Source organism: Triturus cristatus, chromosome 3_1 (assembly GCF_964204655.1).
Source record: "Triturus cristatus chromosome 3_1, aTriCri1.1, whole genome shotgun sequence".
Classification (NCBI taxonomy): Eukaryota; Metazoa; Chordata; class Amphibia; order Caudata; family Salamandridae; genus Triturus; species Triturus cristatus.
Window position 1 is genome coordinate 3,048,404 of NC_140583.1, and position 15,457 is coordinate 3,063,860.

The window sequence follows — 15,457 nt, forward strand, 5'->3', positions numbered from 1 at the left end:
GTGCGTCACGGGATAATTCAAATAACAGTCGGACTCTTAGTTCAGTCCATACGTATCATAAATAAGATTAAATCAACCCTGTTGTTGTATATTTAGTCCCAATGTGTAGGCTCCATATTTCTAAAAGAAACAACACGAAACGAAAAATATCATAAATATCCATTCTTGGTTTCATATTAAAACACCCATTCCTAATCACATCTCCTAATATTAATGTTCTAACCCTATATAGATGGATGCGACAACCTATACCTCCCATTATAAATTTTATCCATAGACTAAAATCCGATATTATCATATAACACATATGCCTATTAGACACCGCAAAGATCAAGACCAGGTTTCTAAAACTCATCACACAGCGGTAGTGTACAACAAATTATAAGCCGTACACATCCCCACTCTGTAAAGAAAAACATTCCCTTCGGCGAAATGGTAAGGGTTAGACGGAATTGCAGCGAGGAAAACATGTTCCATACACATATCAGTGACACTAAGAATAGATTCCTTAAAAGGGGATACGATCAGACTACTTTGGATAAAGCTGAACTTAGGGTCAATAAGATGAGTAGGAACATGACACTACAGGATAAACAAAAAAGGCCTGTTATCAACACCAAAGCCAGGTTTATAACTCAGTATACCTCCCATAGCAACACAATTTTTAACATCTTCAGAAAACATTGGCACCTTTTGATGGGAGTTCCTGGCTTAAGAGATGTGATTAATAACAAACCATCTATTACATATAGAAAGGGTACCTCTTTAAAAAGAACACTTTGTCCTAGCTATATAACCACTCCCCAAAGAACGCAAACTTGGTTACCAGACAAACCTAAAGGATTCTTCACCTGCGGAATGTGCAATGTCTGTCCGTTGGGCAAGAACAAAACTTCTGTTTTTTGCTACAACAGCTCGAGACAGTTTGTGATTGAGAATTTCATAAACTGTAACACAACTTATGTGGTGTATGTTTTGGGATGTAGATGCGGAATAATCTATGTCGGGAGTACTATCCGTAGTTTAAAACTCAGGATTCAGGAACATAGAAGGGCAATAAAAACCAATGACATCAGATACCCGATTACCAACCATTATGCCAGGGAACATCCTGAGGATATTAATTTTTGGTTTCACGCCATAGAACATGTTCCGAAACCCAAGAGAGGCGGCAACAGGGATCTGTTGCTGAGACAAAAAGAATCCAAATGGATCTGCCGCTTGAGAGCAACCAGCCTGGGGCATAACACGGATGGGGAAATGCACTATTTCCTATAAGTGAAGATACTTGGGGGTTACAACATTCAATATACTAGGTTCTTTCAAAAGCTATCTGGTTTTCCTACTTACCCTTGGTTTGTTTAACATCTGGCAATGTCCTATATTATTAGGGCATTGTGATCCATATGATTTATGTGTTCTGATACCACATTGCAATATATGTTGGTCAATATGAGTTCCCTCACACCCGTTGGTACCATTAGATTGGTCTGCTCTCTTTACTTGTATTCTCCTTATTTTCCTTATTTTAAATCTGATCAATTTCTAAATACTTACTAGTGGTCATTATAGGACAAGTCCCATTTGGGTATATCAACTCGCCTATTCTGTTCATAAGGCCTTTCCAAAGTTGACTTTGAAGGAATGACCAAGTGCTCTTATATTTCTCACGGTCTTTTATATATATCTTTTGGCTGAAACTTGGCCTCATTTTGTCTGTTTTGTTTTTTCCCTTGCTTTTTGATTGGTGTTTTTCCACTGTTTAAACTTTATCGAAACATAAAATCCAACATACCGAGCCCGGCTGGGCATGGTAGTAATGCTTCTAGACATGTTATGTTATGTTATGTTATTCATTTATTTCTATAGCGCGCGGCTACTCAACAAGAGTGTCCCGGCGCTTTAATAGAGAAAGAGACAGTGCTGCAACATAACAAACATAAAACCCGAAAAAAAAAAAAAAACTAACCAAAGAGTGGGCCTGAAATTCACGAAAGGCCGGCTACTGAGTGAACAGCCAGGTTTTAAGGCCTTTCCTAAAGGCTAATAGGCTGGTGACTCCCCGCAGAGCCAGTGGTAAAGAGTTCCACAGCTGAGAAGCCAGCAGTCCAAAAGAGCGGCCTCCGAGGCGCGCTTTCTTTACACGGGGGACAACAGCAAGATGCAAAGCTTCCGACCTCAGAGACCTGGTTGGATGGTAAAAAACCAGTCTCTTTTGAAGGTACTTGGCTCCCTCCTTATGCAGAGCTTTGTAAGCCAAGGTCAGCGCCTTAAAGGCAATCCTCTTGCGGATAGGAAGCCAGTGTAAAGTTGCTAAGAGTCCCGAGGCCCTGGAGCGCCTGCTAAGGCCAAAGATTGCCCTTGCAGCGGCATTCTGTACCACTTGAAGCCGCTGCAGCAGATACTCTGGGAGGCCCAGGTAGAGAACGTTAGAGTAATCCAACCTGGACCCAATCAGAGCCTGGACAGTCAGCGCCCTGTGATCCATGGATAACAGAGGAAGAAACTTCCGCAGCATCCTGAGGATGCCAAAGCAAAGGCCCGACACCCCCAGGATCTGGGATTTCAAGGTAAGCCTGTTATCCATCTTCACCCCCAAATTCTTAGCAACCTGAGAGGAGCAGGACGGAGGGAACATATCCCGTGGCCACCAGGTCTGCCAATCTGGCTCTGTATCGCACCCAAAGAACAGTACTTCGGACTTGTCGGAATTGCACTTAAGGCTGTTTAGATGGAACCAGTGAAAGACAGCCCCAAGGCAATCCCGAATACTCTCCCCATCAAAGTCGCCTCCTCTCTTACAAGAGAAGAGGAGCTGGGTGTCGTCCGCATAGGATACGATCTGGGCACCATGCGACTCCGCCAACGCCGCCAGAGGGGTCATAATGATGTTAAAGAGGGTCGGGCTCAAAATAGAGCCCTGGGGGACCCCGACTCCCAGAGGCGGCATCACGGCGGAATCTGGCGGGGCCCAGATCGACTGCCGGCGGCCGGTTAGGAAAGATGAGAACCAGTCGAGCACCGTCCCCCGAAGACCAATCTCGAAAAGTCTCACGAGAAGACCATCATGGGGAACGGTGTCGAACGCCGCCGACAGATCTAGCATCACCAGCATGACTTTGCCCCCAGAGTCCAGAACCTCTTTAATGGTTTCCGAGACCTCCAGGAGCGCAGTCTCAGTACTGAGATGGGGACGAAAGCCCGATTGGGTGGCGTGCAGGATCTCATTAGATTCAAGAAAGTTGGAGAGCACGCCATGGACGTGCTTTTCCAGAATCTTCGTGAGAGCCGGCAACAGAGAGATGGGCCTGTAATTAACCGGGGCCTTCGGATCTAGACCAGATTTTTTAAGCAATGGAATCACCATCGCCTGCTTCCAGGCCTGCGGAACCTCCCCAAGCCTCAGCGAAAGATTTAAGAGCGGATTAGCCAACGGGTTGATCACCTCCGCCACTTTCGCCAAAAATTTAGCAGGGCATGGGTCGAGAGGAGAACCTGATTTTAAATTGCCCATGAGAGCCAGGGAGTCCGGAGCAGAGATGGAAGGGAATACACTCAACGTCGCCCCAGGCCCGGCCTGTGGCAGTGTGGAGGTGTCAGGATCAAATTGGCCCGCAGACACTGGAACCTGGAATGACTCCTGAATGCGTCTGATCTTACTCGTGAAGAAGTCAGCAAGGTCCGTGGCCCAAGTGCCTGATAGTTTTTGGTCCGAGGTGTTAGACCAGGGTGAGGTAAATTCTCTCACAATGGAGAAAATCTCCTTGCCTGAGTTGGAGGCCGCATCAATTCTCCTGGCTAGATAGGCTTTTTTTTCCACACGGATATCCCGGTGATAAGCTTTAACCACCGTTTTGTATGCCACCTTGGCAACAGGGTCATATTGTGCCCGCCAGGCTCTTTCGGCTACCTTGCACTGTTGCCGCGTAGCCGACAGTGCAGCGGTAAACCAAGGCGCAGAGACCCGTTTCGATGTCGGGCGGGATGTTACTTCTGGGGCAAGATCGTTAAGCCTATCCAGTAGCCAGTCTTGTAAGGTCTGCGGATCTTTGTCAAGATCACCTGAGAGCAGGCAAGGATGGGCCTCAGCTGCCTGGGCCAGCAACTCTGGGGTAACACGATGGAAAGCCCTGTAGGCACGACCCTGTTGATGTGCCGGGATCGGCACAGATTTAACTATGCCCTTGATCACAAATTTAGCGAGGGAATGGTCAGACCATAAGACCGGAGTGATCTCAATATCCTCGAGAGGGACAGACGAAAAGACCTGGTCAAGGGTATGCCCCTTCACATGCGTAGGCTCCTGAAAGTATGGAATGAGCCCCAGCGGGGTCAGCGCCTCCGAAAGTTTGGCGGCCGCCGGATCGGATGAATCATCCATCCGGAAATTAAAATCGCCCGCCACAATAAAATGTTCGGCTTTCAGGGCCAGCGCCACCAGCCCCGTATCCAGCTCTTCAAAGAAGGTGCCGGGAGAGCCAGGCGGTCTATACACAAGCAATCCCTTAAAGGATTGGTGGGGCGACAGAGTGATAGAGAATGCTAGGGTTTCCGAGCCGCGGATGTCAATAGCGGGCAGGATCTCACATTATTTGTCCAATTGGACAGGCGACACCCCCTATCCCACTTAAATTCGAATTCATAGTGGACAACTATCGTATTGAATATACAATTACTTTTTATAAATTTGACTGTGTAATTTAAAACAGAACTATACTGGGTATTCAATCACATAGACACCATTGATTGTTACATGGTGTTTCCTTTGCAGAGATCGTGTAAATACGAAGGCCATCTTTCATCATCCTTGATTTGCACGCCATGCTCACTTGGTTACTACTAACGTACTAATATTCCTACTGGTTTCATAAACCGTTATGTAATTTCTATATGTCGCCTATTTTGTTCGGGGATTCCTTTTTTATTTTTACGTTTTTTTTAACATTCCGATACGGTTGCATACTTCTGCCGATAGCATCTTACTCCTGTAAATAATACATACGAACGGACCCTGCGTTTAGTTTGGATTAGACTTTGTACATATCTGGTTCTCCTAAATCTCTTTAGGATCACCACACTCGTACACTATTCCAATATGGCGCCCATAGGGTATAAACGCTGTTCGAATATACCGATACGGTTGCATACTTTTGCCGATAGAATCTTACTTCTATAAATAATACATACGAACGGACCTTGCGTTTAGTTTGGATTAGACTTTGCACATATCTGGTTCTCCTAAATTTCTTTAGGATCACCACACTCATACACCATTCCAATATGGCGCCCATAGGGTGGAAACGCTGTTCGAGTATCGTAATAGCCATGTAAATACTTCCGGATTCGGTTACGGGATATGAGGGTTGAGCCTATTTAAGACGCACGACCTATGGGGCTTGGTTTCGCCGGTAACCAGAGGAAGCGCCCTTTTCAAAGGTAAGACGGGAACTGTGTAGTGGATTTAGAAAGTGATAAATTGGTTTGATACCTTTGGGGCTCTGGTTAGAAATTTAAGGTGACGTTTCCACGTCAAATGGTTGAGTTTGGTGTTGCTGGTAATATTATCGTGGGCATCGCCTCAATATAATATTCATATTATAAATGATTTTAGGCGACTAAGAACCGCTAAATATCGGTTTGCGAAGACAGTTTGTTTGTCTTTTGTTTGTTTTTCTATGGCGGAAATTACGTGACGGCTCTGTCACTGCAAGTATAATTACGTAGGAAGTTTATAAAGATGTTCAATGAAAAATAGGAAGGCTTACGGCTTATAATTTGTTGTACACTACCGCTGTATGATGAGTTTTAGAAACCTGGTCTTGATCTTTGCGGTGTCTAATAGGCATATGTGTTATATGATAATATCGGATTTTAGTCTATGGATAAAATTTATAATGGGAGGTATAGGTTGTCGCATCCATCTATATAGGGTTAGAACATTAATATTAGGAGATGTGATTAGGAATGGGTGTTTTAATATGAAACCAAGAATGGATATTTATGATATTTTTAGTTTCGTGTTGTTTCTTTTAGAAATATGGAGCCTACACATTGGGCCTAAATATACAACAACAGGGTTGATTTAATCTTATTTATGATACGTATGGACTGAACTAAGAGTCCGACTGTTATTTGAATTATCCGGTGACGCACATATGATCGTACTTGTACACATACTTTTCAGCTACTTGGAGAGGTAAGGTACCTTTCGTTTTCCTATGAAAAGCCTTTGTAACTCGCGCTTTTCTATCTGATTTCGATCTTCCATGCCCACAAGGGGCTGTAATAATTCTTAAAAAATTCATTCTTACTAGGTTACATACCATTTTGTATGAACGCATGTACCTTTTGGAAGCCGACCACTTTTGAAGTTCGTGGAGTTCGTTTCCTAAAAAATCTATGGTAAGAATTGACATATAAACAACAGAACTTTCCTTTATTAGGGTGGTGGTCATATAAATTACTACTGCTATTTAGTACCTATAAAGACCCATTTCTTTATCATAAATCTATAAGCTCACCTATGTGTTAGGTTCCTATACATATAAACATTAAATGGAATTTTCTATCTAGAACATTAGACAACATACATATTGAGACAGGATATATATGTTTTTTGTGAAAGTTTTAACTCTTGTTCTGTATGTATATCTGACTAATATGTCCTCACTTTTTAAAAAATTGTGTGTAATGTATCTATATGTGAAACTTATTTTGTATGTCCTCCGTTGTTTCTCCATTATTTGTATGGAAACATATAGTAATGTCATTTTTATATGTATTATTAGTAATGTAGTCTGTTGTGTTTCATGTGGTATAAGATGTGTTTTATACATATGTATGTTTTTATTTGTATTGTTTTACAGCCCTGACGAAGTTCGTAAAGAACGAAACGCGTTGGCTGAGTCTGATTTTTCTGAGATTTGAATAAGAATAAAAGAACAACATTTGGGATATTTGAAAAGACTTTTCCTTGGGTGCACCGTCCCTCTGTAAAAAAGTTTGTATATCTGGTTTTCCAGTAGAGCACAAGTGCGGCTTGCTCTGGACGTGTCTTTGCACCTACTAAGAAATTGCATATTGATTTTGGATTTGGTGTGCTTAACATTGGTCAGCCGTACGGTCTCTTGTTCATACAAATGAAACACAGAACTTAATTTCGGCCTAATACAGACATCTATGTAATTATGTCTTGAAACTAGTCATCTGCCTGCTGAGTTCCCAAAGATAGATCAAACTGCATCTGGCTACTTCATCGAGTTTGATACTTTCTCTCTGGATCCAAGTGAACCTAAGTCACCGCCAGCTCCTGTTTCCCACAAACAACAACTTCACGATTTTTTACCTTTGGCTGAAAAAGACTTACTTTGTTTCTCCCTGGCTACAGCTCTGGATTACAAATGGTCTACTTTTCCTAGTCCTTTGCATAGGTGTAGTAACTGTTTTTCTGCTCTTGAATGGACATTATCTCCCCAATGGCTCCACAGTACAACATGTGAACTTGGTCCTGAAACCACATACATCATCTCATCGTGAACAAAGACACCTGTGAACATTAGAGCAGTTCCAGTTCCTGAAGGATTAGTTTGGGATAGGGTTGCGCATTGTCTAACTGAACTTCTAAACATTCCTTTGAATGATATCATCACCTCCAGTACTTTCTCTGATGATTAGGACTTTGAAATTGTTAATACTATGCTGTCTGATTTAGAACAATCTGCTGCATTTTCCAGTAATGAATTGTATGATGATACCAATGATTTTGACAACACGTATTGTTACAAAACATATGATCATAATTTCTTGCACAAAGCAAGTATCCCACGTAATGTTTTCAATTACCAACAGTGGGAACATTGCCCAACACCATCGAAAGGCAGTTCACAAACATTTGCACAGAAGTTTGCTTATTTTTCTGGGTTTAACACGACACACCTTACCTCTTATTACTATAAGGTTGCACCTACACCTGCACATAAAAATATGCTTACCAACACAAAATAGATACAGTTTGCTTCCTTTATTTCCCAGCTGTCTCTACAGGGTTTTGACTTTTTGGAGGGACACCATAGACACAAAATCTGTCTGGGGGACCAAAGATTGGCAAGTTCAGGGCATTGAGGCCTTATTTAGAGCATGCCTCATTCCACAGCAAATGATCTTAAAGACCGACACTGTGCAACAAACTTCCTGTCTTGGGGTAGCCAAGATCAAGGACTTGAACACACCTCGGACTCCCTCACCTACACACTTTGAGGGGTGGCAAAATTACACACAACATAGTGAGGATACACTGAATGACATTTTTCATGATGGTTTGTATAATTCTTCAGACCCTAATTTAATCAGGGTGTTTATAAAGCATGCTACTCACCCGTGAGGGTCTCAAGGCGCTGAGGGATAGTTGGTTAGGCCTATCGACACAAACAGGTGTCAGTCAAGATTCAGGGGTAACACTGAAGGGTTTAGTATCCATAGGCCTGACAAACACTACATACAACGAGAACACTCGAGGTGGTGACATCCTATAGTGTTGGGAAGTTATGCCTATAATGGCTAAGAACCTCAACACTGTCCCAGGTGAAACAACACTTGTCCTTACTCTCAGATGACATGATCTTAAAGATGTTTCGTTAGGTTCCCAGAAACCACATCAGAAGTGCTTCTTATACGCTATTCATAATGAAGTATGGAAGATCTCTCAACAAGAGGCTGCGAAGAGATTGTGTGAAATTGACAGGGTTAACCTAGAGAAGGCTTTGGCAGTGGTCCACAATGGTATGACCACACTGACATCCAGGATTTATTTAATGGCATCATTGTGACTTCTGCACGAGATATAATAGAACAGGATTTGTCTATTCTTCAGCATGGGCAATCGCAGTTGTGATCCATTCTATTATTAAGCTGTACGCTACACTCATTGCGCCACTGGTTACGTGCCCTGGTCATAAATCAACAGTACGTCTCTGTTTTCTGCATACAATCTGACAGAAAGACAGACAAATATGGCATGAAGAGATGCAAAATATACAAAGCTGCACATTGAAAAACTGGGCCAATTACCTTTTACCGTGGCTGAGTCACCTTCCATAGAATGGTTAATCCATGACCACATTACACTGCCAGTCACAACATTACAATTTCAATACTGTCTACAGTATCGCCAGGTAGGCCGAAACAAAGCGATGGGAAAGGGGTAGATACATGGTTCTTGGGAATAACCGTACAGATTTAGATGCAGGAATGAGAACACTGACATTTTTCTCAGCGGTTCAGACTGTGACAGTTTTTTTAAGTGAGTCTCTAATTTGTCCGGATATTATGCTTCACGGAGCATGTAATGCTTCGGTTGCAAACCTATCACGTCACTTGAACGGATCCCCAGCTGCCGTGATTTATCCGCTGTTCAAACTACTGTCGAATTGGAGTTATTTGATGTTGAATGATCAAGGTTGTTGTGGGATGCTGCCAGGCATCGCATATCTGGTCACATTAAGTTCCAGGGTTACTACTTGTATGCAAGTATTGTTTCCACCGACCCACACAGTCAGGGAGGCGACGCTATGGCCTTCATTGACTGTTTCCCTTATACGGTTTGATTCTCTGAGCAGACTGAAAGCCATGGTTTTACAGAAAGATATAGCCATTACCTCAGCCTGAGAGACTTTTGATCTCCAGGCTGCAAGGTCAACAGCTGAAATACAGGCACTAGTCCTAACAAACTTCCCACTCCATTTTAGAGAAATGGTATATCGAATCTTTAACATGCCTGATTCGAGTGGGATAGTATACCTATTTAAGAGCATAGGTTTTGGACTATAGAGCACCTTTCAGACAATCTACAGAGTTATTCCATCATTTATACACTCCGTATTAAGAAGAGTTTTTGTAGGGCTTATGCCGGTCCTACTACTTGTAGTGGGTATTCTGGTTTTAATTTTCCTGCTACGCAATGGATGTCCCAGCGTCCATTGAGATGGAAAAAGCACTCTTAGTGCGACGTTGCCGTGAACGCATGGTACTCCATCTGGTCACACCTCAGCTTCGAGAACTAAGAGAGTATTGGTTCCTATCATTCAGATCAGTCTGGGTTGACTGCTGCTTGCCTGTGATCCGCTGACTTTTCTGCGGATACGAACACGTGTTGGACATCTGTCTAACACTTCTATCGCTTGCGCCTCTGGACGTAGTTGTACTACTGGAACCTTTAAAGGCCCATGCATTACAGTGTCCAGCGTATTCCTATGTTGATGTCGGCATTCTTAGAGCCACCACGGGATGCTTCAGCTCCTGTCAGAATGGACACTGGCTCTACAACAGGCTCGCAGGTACCGAGTGATTCCTCAGCGGCTGCTGTGGGAGCAGAGGAAGATATAGAGGGGGTTTTTTTCAATCGTTTTTCCATATAATTTGTTTTTAGATGTTTTTACATCCATTTTTTAACAACGTTTTTATGCTTCTTAGACATGCATACTTTATCGTTAGTTTATCTTATCGTCCATCTGATGAGGAGTGGGTGTTATGAGCCCCAGTGTACCCTAACATAGGCCTAGGTAGCTGCACGACCTTTTACTTACATTGGTCAGACCGTGTTCTACATAACGACTTTGGCATGACGTTTTGCCTGGTTAGGGGCTGTATAAACGTTGAGTGGTTTCCTTCGAAAACTAGCTCAATTTATTATGCATGAGGATTCTTAGTGACACAGCAAGATTACTATCTTCTGTATAATAACTCTGTAGAAAAAGTCACCGCTATTGTCATCCTTGGACGACAAGCCCACAGTACTATTACACATCTAGGTAGAAACGCTGAGGGTACCTCACAGGTATAAAAATACATATCTTCACTGAGCAAACCAGAGAAGAAGCTTCCATGCTGACACTAGACTCGGAAGTCCCTGCACGCAGACGCTCCAGCACGCAGCGGTCTGACATCCCTTGAGGGGTGTTCAACTCAAGACCAAGACGGGGTCCTTCGTTCTCTCCCATCAAGTAATGGGGTTGGCTCTTCCCTAAAGGGATTTGTGGTTTTTACACCTCCATATATGCTAGGTATACTTAGGAACACTTAGGGTTTGCATCTTAAGACTACGCATGAATACTGCCATGTATCTATAGGCCTGCCTATATATTCACTGTTTTAGCACCATAATAGGATTCTACCTTTTATTTACCCTGTCGGTGCTTGCAATTATGTATATCTGTCTCTGTCTAATGGTTGTTGCAACACGATTATTTTATACTAGAATGATGCTGGTTCAAAAAATACTTATTGAAAACATCCCCACTGTATATTCTGTGTATCTCTCCGAGAACTAGTGAGCACGAGTGACTGGGCGAAAAGTACTGTACTGTTTCCACAATCCCTGAAGGGTCAGGGTTGTCATGTTCGATAGTTGCCAGAAACTATTCGCTCCTCGATAAGGTTGTGGGGCTTATGGTGGCACTGTGAGCTAGCTGGTCTACAGGCTAACATATCTTTTGGGGGTGCCTGGAATCAGTATGAGCACCAATCCCTTAGTTTATGTTGTCTATATACGCAGATCCCATATAGATTTATAGGAACAACACAACACTGGCGTTGGTGCCTAGAGATGGGATCCAGAACTTGTGTATTGCAGTACCATACGGTTAATAAGTTAAAAAACGTTGACACCTAAGAATACCTTTTTGAGATTTCCAATCAAGTTGCTAAGTTCTGGAGTCTCCCAAGTACTGTTTCTGAAAGTTTGCAAACGTTTAAAAAGTTTTGAGATAGTTTACAAAGTTTATCAACGGTTTTACAAAAGGCAAAAAAGGGCTATAAAACAAGGAGAATGGCTTGGTCCCCCTGTCCACCCTCAGAATCAACAACTTGAGGGTCATGTGCAAAGGCAGGTGGATCAGTTTGAGGGCATCAGCAAAGAATAAGATCTAGAGAAAGCCCAAGGGCCTAGGAGGAGGCATGCTGAGCCCAAGCACTGATGGAAAACGAGACCACCTCAGAGAGTGGGGAAGATGATGCCATGGAAGTTGGGGATGAAGGGGACGATGGCCCCCAGGATCCCAGCATTCACCAAAGGCTACCCTCAGTATCTGGTACTGAAAGGAGCACCACATTAAAGAGGGGGCAATGGAACCTTGAGGCTCAAGATAGACCCTGGAGGAGGAGTAAAGGAGACTGGCCTTGGAAGAGAGGATATGGTCCATCAATCAATCAATCAATCAGACATTTGTAGAGCTAACTACTTGCCCATGAGGTCTCAAGGCGCTGGGGGGGGCTGCTACTGTTCAAATAGCCAGGTCTTGAGATGTCTCCTGAAGGTCAGCAGGTCCTGGGTCTGCCGCAGGTGGGTGGGGAGGGTGTTCCATGTCTTGGCGGCGAGGTGGGAGAATGATCTGCCGCCGGCGGTTGTTCTGTGGTTGCATGGAACGGTGACGAGGGCGAGGTCAGCAGAGCGAAGCTGGTGGTTCGGGATGTAGAAGGTGAGTCGTTTGTTGAGGTATGCTGGTCCGGTGTTGTGGAGTGCCTTGTGAGCATGGGTGAGGAGCTTGAAGGTGATCCTCTTGTTGACCGGGAGCCAGTGCAGGTCTCTCAGGTGGGCGGTGATGTGGCTGTGGCAGGGGATGTCGAGGATGAGGCATGCGGAGACGTTCTATATGCGTTGAAGTCGTTTCTGGAGTTTGGCCATAGTTCCCGCGTAGAGGGTGTTGCCGTAGTCCAGTCTGCTGCTGACGAGGGCCTGGGTGACCGTCCTTCTGGTTCCAGTGGGATCCATCTGTAGATCTTGCAGAGCATGTGGAGGGTATTGAAGCAGGAGGAGGAGACGGCGTTGACTTGTAGGGTCATTGATAGCGATGAGTCTAGGATGAACCCCAGATTGCGTACGTGGTTGGTGGGTGTTGGTGCAGCTCTCAGTGTGGCCGGCCACCAGGAATCGTCCCAGGCAGAGGGGGTGAAGCCAAGGATGAGGACCTCCATCTTGTCTGAGTTCAGTTTCAGGCGGCTGTTCTTCAGCCATTTGGCGACGGCCTTCATTCCTTTGTGGAGGTTGGTTTTGGCGGTGGCCTTGGTGATGGAGAGGATCAGCTGGGTGTCGTCGGCGTATGAGACGATGTTGAGGTCATGCGATCAGACGATGTTGGTGAGCGGTGCCATGTAGACGTTGAAAAGAGTCGGACTGTGGGATGATCCTTGGGGTACGCCGCAGATGTTCTTGGTGACTTCAGATCGGAATGGAGGGAGGCGGACACTCTGGGTTCTGCCGGTGAGGAAGTAGGTGGTCCAGTCCAGGGCTTTGTCACGGATCCCAGCACCGTGGAGGCGTGTGCATAGGGTGTGGTGGCAGACGGTGTCGAATGCGACTGAAAGGTCCAGGAGGATGAGGGCCGCGGTTTTGCCGTTGTCCAGCAGGGTCCTGATGTCATCGGTGGCGGCGATGAGGGCAGTTTTGGTGCTGTGGTTGCTGCGGAATCCGGATTGGGACAAGTCCAGAGCGTTGTTGTCCTCGAGGAAGTGGGTCAGTTGCTTGTTGACAATCTTCTCGATGACTTTCACCGGGAACGGGAGCAGGGAGATGGGCCAGAAGTTCTTGAGGTCCTTAGGGTCCGCCTTGGGTTTCTTGAGTAAGGAGTTGATCTCGGCATGCTTACAACTCTCCGGGAAGATGGCGGTCTCGAATGAGTTGTTGCCGATCTTCCGGAGATGGGGTGCTATGATGAAGCTTGTTTTGTTGAAGATGTGGTGAGGGCAGGGGTCGGATCGTGAGACGGAGTGGATGGTGTTCATGATTTTGATGGTGTCGTCGTCATTGACGTGGGTCCAGGAGAGCAGGAGGTCAGTTTGGTGGGGGGCGGTGTTTCTGAGGTGTCGGCGGTTGTCAGGTGGGCCTGGTTGTTGAAGCTGTCATGGATGTCTGCGATCTTGCGGTGAAAGAAGGTAGCTAGGGAGTCGCAGAGGTCTTGCGACGGCAGGATGTCGTTAGAGTTGGAGCTGGTGTTGGAGAGTTCCTTCACGATGTTGTTGTGTGCATTGTTGTTGATGCGTTCCTTGAAGGAGGTCCTTTTGGCGGTTCGGATGAGTTGGTGGTGCCTGAGGATGGCATTCTTGTGGGCTGCGTTGTTGTCCGGTGTCTGTTCGTGGAGCCACTTCTTCTCGAGTCTTCCGCAGGTCTGCTTGGAAGCCTGGAGGTTGGCGGTGAACCAGATGGCTTTTCTGTCGGTGCATCTGTTTGAGGGTTTCTTGATCAGTGCAAGAGTGTTGGCGCAGTCGTCGATCCATTGCCTGAGGTTGCGGGTGGCAGTGTCAGTGTCGGCGGTGTCTGTTGGTGGGTTTTGTGTGAGGGTGGTGATTAGCTGGTCTTCAGTGACTTTGTTCCAGCTGCGGCGGGGGGTCCGTTGTGGGTGGTGGTGGGTTTCTCGAAGGTGAAGTGGATGCAGCGGTGGTCGGTCCAGTGGAGTTCGGTGGTGTGGCTGAAGGTGACGTGGTTGCTGGCGGAGAAGATGGAGTCAAGCGTGTGTCCGGCGGAGTGGGTGGTAGTCATGACAAGCTGTTTGAGTCCAAGGTTGGCGAGGTTGTCGAGCAGGGTGGTGGAGTAGCTGTCGTTGGCATTCTCGAGGTGGAAGTTCAGGTCTCCGAGGAGAATGTAGTCCGTGAATGCAAGGGCGTGCGTGCTGATGAAGTCGGTGATGGAGTCGCTGAACTGTGGCCAGGGTCCGGGGGTCTGTAGATGAGGGTTCCTCTGAGGGTGGTGTTGGGCTTGATGTGGATCTGGAAGTGCATGTATTCGGCGGCGCTGAGTGTGTCTTCAGAGCCGGTCGAGATTCTGAGGGTCTTCCTGTGGACGATGGTGATTCCTCCTCCTGCTCCGTTGGTGTGGTCCCTGCAGGTGATCTTGTAACCGTCCGGGAAGGCAATGGCGGGTGCTGAGGAGGGGTTCATCCAGGTCTCCGTCAGGAAGGCGACATCTGGGGAGGATAAGTCGAATAGGTCCCAGAGTTCGGTGGTGTGCTTGTGGGCGGAGCGGGTGTTGAGTAGTATGCATCTGAGGTGGTTGCGTCCTTCCCCGGTGGGCGGGCTGGTGGCTTGCAGGCTGGTGAAGCTGCGGATCCAGCAGGAGAAGGGTCCATGGATGCGCTTCGGGGTGGCCAGGAAGCAGGTGAATGATCGGCCGGCGTTGAGTTCGTGGAGGATGCTGGCGTCATAGTGGTGGTGGGTGTCGTGTTGGTCGCGGATAGGCGCAAACGGGCTTGCCTTTGGCTCGCCTTCAGCACGACGGCAGAGCGCCTGCTGCGCGCGGCCACCATAAGAAGGGGAGGTGGGAGGGAGGAGCAGCTGGGAGGCGGGAGCGGGAACAAATGGGCGAGCGAGGGGGGTGGGGCCACAGGAGACGCAGCGGCAGGAAGGGGAAGGCCAAGACTGGAACGCTGGAAGGGCTACAGAGAGAAAACGAGCAGAAAAGAAGAGAATACAA